This window comes from Eucalyptus grandis, chromosome 7, assembly GCF_016545825.1.
Source record: "Eucalyptus grandis isolate ANBG69807.140 chromosome 7, ASM1654582v1, whole genome shotgun sequence".
Classification (NCBI taxonomy): Eukaryota; Viridiplantae; Streptophyta; class Magnoliopsida; order Myrtales; family Myrtaceae; genus Eucalyptus; species Eucalyptus grandis.
The window spans coordinates 44,766,265-44,773,654 of NC_052618.1; positions in this window are offsets into that span (position 1 = coordinate 44,766,265).

Genomic DNA, 7,390 nt, shown 5'->3' on the forward strand with positions numbered 1-7,390 from the left:
TTGGAAAGCTTTCGAGATCAGTATGCTGTAAATTATTTGAAACGTTGATATGTTTGAAGCAATCAAATAAAAAGTTGGTAGGTAATCGAAACCGAGCCCCAGCTTGATGACTTTTTTTTTTTTTTTTTTTTTTTTGGGAATATGCCACACAAGGTGGCGGTTGTCATTGGTCACATCATCCTCTACTTAGTAGATTAAACGTCACATAAGCCAAGTCCAACGGCAAGTCTAACAGTGGCTAGATTTGTCCACGGATGAAAGTTGGAACCTTTCTATAAAACATTTGAAAGTTGTGGATAAATTTGATCCACGTGTGAACATTAAGACCTTTTTTAGGGAAAAGCCCTCACAATTATGGGTTTGATCGACGTAAATTATCATTTTGCTCCTTGATAGGTAATGCCCCCTTCTTTTTGCCAAAGATAAGTTTGTCTTATTGTTAGCATGCACTTTTCATGATATATCTTGACGTAAGTTTGAAATTTGATGTTACTTCTGAGTGTCTTGGAAAGAGATAGGAGATGCTTGGAAAGAGTAGTGTACTTCCTCTAGATGCTTAGCTTCATTTAGACAAAATCTTCATTTCTCTGGTAAAAATATATACAATATTATCATAGAAGAGTAGTTTATTTCCCTAAATACAGTTTCTAATCGCATTAACAAAGAGAAAAAAGAAAGTCGAAATCTCAACACCTCCCCACAATTAAATGAAGGAGAACAATAAGAGACAATCTCTTTTATCATCATCATCAGCATTCCAAAAAATCCCGATCTTTTGGGTGCACGAAAAGCTAAAAACTGCTTTTTCACGGAATAGACGGACGCAAGAGTCACGAGAGCGTGTGGAGAGCTGGCCACCCACCCCACGGTTATCACTCTTTCATAGTGAAGTCGTCAGAATCTATTAAGGAGATTTCCTCTCAAGAAGGTCCCGTAGCGTTGTGAAAGAGTCAACGTTGCGAAACGATAACGCGATGACACTTAAAGCAGGATGAAGTTTACAAAGCGTGAAAAGAGAAATGGAAAATTGCAGTGGACTTGAACGCAAGTGGTAGGTGGGGAGAATTAAGTTAGGTAACGCCATGTTGTGCAAAGTTTCTCGATGACTTGTGGCCGAACTTTCAAAGTTTGAAGATGGAGAACCCAAGGAGTCTAGACGTTCAGAAATCCGATGATGTGGAAATGTTGATGTAGTGAAAGCTGAATGCTAGGTGTCAAAAGTTCTGCGAGAAGTTAGAATGATTAACAAATAACAGTGCTGTCTGGCAATCCATAGTGAGGAAGTTGACGGTGGATAGGTTGTGGCTTGTCTTAGGAACACAAGCCACTAACAGTTTGCCATAAGTCAAGAGGACGCAGGCTGAAGCCAAGTCTACTAAAAATGATTAGGGAACAAGCCCTCTATCGAACCCACCAGGGCAAAATTGTCTAAGAGATCTCCATCATCCATAAGTTACCATCACCATCCTAAAAACTCAAATGTAGACCAATACTTGGTGAAGCACATCTACAATAAATTCCTAAGCAAAGAATATTCATTGTTAAAGAAATTATATCAAATATTTATTTTGCATCCATCTGAATTGACTAGATTATGCTCCTACAATGTGTATTTTATGGTATTTCTTCTACCAGAATAAACATCTTATAGTAAGCATGAACTTTTTGATGATATTTTTTTGACAAAATTTGAGATTGAATATTACTCTTTTAACACTCTCTTGTAATATAGAAAAAATGTAATGAGATAAAAGAGATGCATGATGTCCTCATGCAAGCACTTTCTGATGGAGCTTCATTTATTAATTTTTTTCTTCCAGAGAACAAAATATTGTTTTATCTTCTAATACTTGGTCATTGAGAAGAAACGAAAAAGAAAAGAAAAGAGAGAGTGATAAATAATGGTTTTGGTTAAATATAAAAGAAGATTTGAATCACCTCTCCTCTTCTACTACCTAAATTCCTAAAAGATGTCCAAACCTCAAAAATTTTATTACATGAATAAGATTCCTATTACTTAAAAGCTAAACATAAGAATGAAACATTTGAAGTTCTAACACTTGGACAATTAAACGAAGAGAAGACAATTTCCATGACACTAAAGGTTACTAATGATAGGTGCTTGAGAATCTCCTAAGTTGTTTTTGTAGAAAGCTGAATAAAAGAAGGAAATAATTAAAGCAGAATAGAAAGAAATCTTGCTGCCATAGCCATTTCCTTCGTTCTCACGAAACTTTTCATATGACTCTTCTTCAGCATTCATTTTCTATAAATTATATGACCAAAAAATCTAGATCCAGAGTAGCCAATACTTGAATTACAGCTCAACACACAAAAAATAAAGGAATAAAAATATAGAAATTCCTTCATAGATTCTTCTTCTCGTCACTATAATTCTTCAAGCTTCAGAGTTGCAAAACGATTATTGAGAATACAATTCTTCTTATGCTAACACGTACTACTGGAAGCTTTGAGAGAATATATTTGTGTACCAGATGAGATGACATCGTTTTCTTTTAAAACTTCTTTTCCTTTCCTTCTAATTAATTGAGCAACTCTCTCTTTATGTAAACTTTGTCTTCTAGTTGGAGTTTTTGCAATAGCTTGAGACTCAAAACCTTTTTCTTCACCCATCCATGGGTAGCTGCATTGGTTGAGAGTCCCTGTTTTATTGCAGAGGTTGAGAGTTGAAACCCACAGTTGCTAGAGACTTAAGTGGGGGCCCTGGTGGTAGGTTGCTGAGCTAGTCTTCTCCAAGGTATAGGGACTCGGCCCTTAGGAGCTGTTCGGAGCTAATGATATTCCAATGTCCCGAAGAATGAAACTTATTCACGTGAGGTCGACAGTAGTAGAGGCAAGTGTTGGAGAAAACTCGTTCAATGTTTTGAAGTTGACAAAATGTTTCCATCAGTCTAGTCTGAAGACTTCTAGATTCAAGTGTTAAAGTCTGATGAACTCTAGACTCTATTGTCAAAGTCTGAAGACCGTAAGACTCAAAACTCAAAGTTTACTCTCACTGACAGTTTCCAGACCGACGAAGAGAAGACTTATCTAGATGTGGGTTTATCCTTAAGGATTCGGTTCATACGGTTTGTAGAAGGTCTTACGACTGGAGATAGCACTTCGTAATCAATTATTCTTGTTGGAATCAATTCGGATAATCAGATCTGTTGAAAGGCGAAGTATACTTGGAAGGTTCTACTTATGGAAACCTAGATCCCGATTGTATGGGCGAGTATGATTGGTGGGCTATCATCACATTCCTTAAATGACTTAAGATCTCCTCGATTGATTCTGTCCAACGGGTAGATTGAAAGAACTCCTTTGGAAAGTGCTAACCGTTGAAAAGGCATCGATGAGTATATAATGAGGACGCTCAAGTTATTCAAGTGTGTGCGTGAAAGAATAATTCAAAAGTCTGAAGCTCTTAGTTCTTTGCTATTTCAATTGTCGACCTTTACTTGTACGCAAAAGAGAGAACAAACACTTGTGAGACTTTGAAGAAGTGTAGTAGAGTCTCTATACTACAAAGGCAAGGACGTAAGGCTGTAACATCTCCTTTAATCTTTAGTGAAATTCAGCCAATGGGCTGTCAGTGCGGGAAAGTGGACATATGCTTGATCTAAGCTGAACCACTATAAACATTGTGTTTCTATTCTCTTTCCCTTAAACTCCTTATTTCAATTAACAGCTTCATATAACTGTTTACTACTGTTTACGTTGCTAGCAAATTACTCTGAAGTTTCGTAAAAATTTCTTTATCACCTATTCACCCCCCTCTCGGTGATCTTATTAGCCTTTTCAGCAAGCGCTCTGTACTCTGCCTCTGTTGATGATTGAGATACATTAGTTTGCTTCTTCACTAACCATGAGATTATATTTGAGCCAAGATAAGTACAAAACCCGGTAGTGGGATGTCTTGTTTCAATGCAACCTACCCAATTGGCATCTGAAAACCCATAAAGCTTCAATGAATTGTTAGAGTGAATGAAGAATCTCAAGTTGATAGTCTCTTTAACATAATGAAGAGCTCGTTTCAATTGTTGAAATCACCAATTGTAGGTTTCTGCATTTTTTGACAAAATATATTGGTAATGTAAGCAATGTCCGGTCTCATTATCATTAAATATTGAAGACCTCTAACTAAGCTTCAGTATTCAAGTGGTTGATCAAAAATACTTCATCATCTAATGTATGAGATGGTTTCATTGACAAAGGTGTTGATACCGGTTTGCACTCTTTACTGTTTGCTCTCTCAAGGAGATGAACATCATATTTTGTTTGACAAAAGAAGAGTTCCTCGGTGTGTGCTTTGCTTCTATGTCTAACAAGTAATGGATACACCCCAAGTCCTTCATGTGAAAAGTTAAACCAAGAGACTTGGTCGGTTGTTTAAGTAAATGATTAGAATTACTAGTCAACAAAATGTCATTCACATAAAGCAAGAGTAGAATTGTATCTTGCCCCTTATGAAACACAAAAAGTGATGAGTCCATGGTGCTACAGAAGAATCCAGACTCAAGTAAGAAGTTACTAAACTTCTCAAACTAGGCGCGTGGTGCCTATCGTAGGTCGTAAAGGGATTTCCGGAGTAAGCACACGTGATTAGTAAGTGTAGGATGTGCAAACTCTAGGGGTTGCTTCATTTAAATTGTCTCCTTTATTGTGCCGTGCAAAAAAGCATTTTTGACATCGCGTTGATGTATTGACCACTTCTTTACCATCCTAACCTAAAGCGCGATCTGAATTGTTGCCTATTTTATGACTGGACAAAATGTCCCCAATAAATTAATACCCTCCTCTTGGTGGAACCCCAATCGTGCTTTCAACTTGTCAAGACTTCCATTACGTGCTAATTTGGTTTTTAGAAATCCATTTGTACCCTATTACATGCATCTGATTTGTTTGCGGAACTAAGGTCTAGGTTTAGTTTTCATGAAGTGCATTCATCTCTTCTTTCATTGCTTTATTAATGCGGATTTGAATGTCTTGGGCCTTGCAAACACTTGATATTTAGCCAAATAGGCATTAGGATTTGGTTTCACAATCCCTAACTTGGATTGGGCTTGCATAGTATGTTTGATGTTCCACTTGTTTGGGAGGGTGCAAAACTCATGTTTCCTGACCTGGACAGCTATTAACTAGAGCTACAATGGGTTGGATAGAATGACTTCCCCTTTTTAGCTTTGAAATAAATGATGAATCTAAAACAAATGGTGATCGTTGATGTGATGGTTTCTGTGACTTCTCAGTTGTAGTATAAGGAACACACATCTATCAAATTTAACGCGCCCCACTTTCTTGAAAAAAACCTGCAGTGTCATTAGTGATATTCCTTGTTCTTTCTGTTTGAATCTAGAAATTCATTCTCTTCAACCTAGTTCTTATACAAAGCAGTATAATGTGGAAACACTTTATTCAGCTTTTTAGCAAAAGGGAATAAACTTTCATCAAATATGACATTTCGGCTAATATAAACTCTACCATAAGAGGGTACAAGATACCGTTACCCTTTATGTCTATCACTATAGCCGAGAAACACACAAGTGAGTGAGTGAGGATCAAACTTGTGTTACACATATGGTTCGAGACAAGGATAACAAGCACTTTCGAATACCCGTAGATGTTCATAACTTGGTTTTTGTCCAAAAAGCTTGTTGTGAGGAGACTATATCTACAAATTTGGAGCAGCAAACATGTTTATAATATTAGTGGTAGTCAAGAAAGCATCCATCTAGTAAATCAACAAAACTCTTGCATGATATGGCATTGATAAACCGAGTTCCACCACAATATGATGCTCCCGTTCAGAAATCTCATTTTGTTCCGGAGTGTAAGGACGAGACATGTAATTTTTGATCCCACAAGCCTTTAAACAATTATGAAATTTAACAATTGAAAATTTGCCCTCGCCATCACATTGAAACACTTCAATTTTGTGATCAAATTGATTTCCCACATATTTTTGAAACAAAACGAAGATATCATAGAAATCCAACTTCAGCTTTATTGGATAAACCCAACATAAAATCTGAAACCTTGAAATGATCTCACTAGCGATGGTCCACAAATAGAGATGAATAGGCATCTTCATTCCCATTTTGAAAATTCAAATCAAGAGTATGGTTTTGCACTCAATAAATCATTTGGTAGTGCAGTGTTGCTGCAATAGAGTTAGTAGTCTGGGAGCTCCAGTAAGCTGGATCAAAGGAGAATAACTAGGGGTTTGAAAGAGCATATTGAAGTTTGGATATAAGGTTATGAAGATTATTCTAGCATTCAAAGTGGTTTGGACAGTGCCAATATAGGCATGTTGCTATTCTAGGAACCAAGTATTGAATAAGACTATTTTGGCCAAAATTGACAAGCTTTTACGACCATGAAAGATGAGAGAAAGATGAATAGCTTCATAATGGATATGAGAGTATCATTGTTGGGTCCATTGCTTGGGAAATTCTGAAGAAATTTGAAGAATAACAAAATACTCATTTTCAGTGGTTGGACTGGGATGTTGATCAAATTTAGAGGACTAGACATATTCCTTTACTTCCTTAGGAGTTTGGCGAATAAGTTGCCGAATGGAGCGAATGGAAGAAAACAATGAGGTAGGTTTAGCAAAAGCATTCATAAGAGGTAGTTGAGTTTCAAAGATTTTGGTTTCATTACTAAGAGAGATCTCATAAAGATAGTCAATCTTAGAAACATCTGATACACGAAAATCCGAAAGAGTTGAGGAGGATGGGGATGGAGTAAGAGTAATCGGAGCTTCTAGTATTTCGGGTTCAGTCATAGTGTAAAAATGTCTTTTTAGCATTGAATTCACCTACTGAGCGCATGGAACATATATTATAAATCAAACCATGACTTTGATACCGTGAATGGACCTAGGCTTAGAACTAGAGAAGACAGAGTTAGTTTTCTGCAAGTATGCCTTCCCACAATAGACGAATCTCTTATTTAAGTCCTTCAGGGACAACATTTTAGTAGAAAACTACATTTGTGATAAATATATCTTTTGTTAATTTGGATTAACATCACAAAAAATCACAAAAATTGTATAACTGTGACATATGAAGAGTAAAATCATAAATTAGTACATTAGTCAACTATCACGTATTATTAAACTTAGCAATTTGATAATAACATTTAACGAAAATTAACCTATGATAAATTTGTCACAAGTTTATCAGTTTGTGATAAATTTGTCAAACATGTATTAATTTTGGGTTTTTGATAATAAAAAAATTAGTTTAGGATAAATTTATTACATATGTACCAATTTGGGATTTTTTAGGTATGGACCCTAATAATTATGAAATCCCAAAATTTTTTTTTGGTAAATAGGAACTTAAACCATTTTTACTTCTTTAAATAACACAAAAACCTTGGG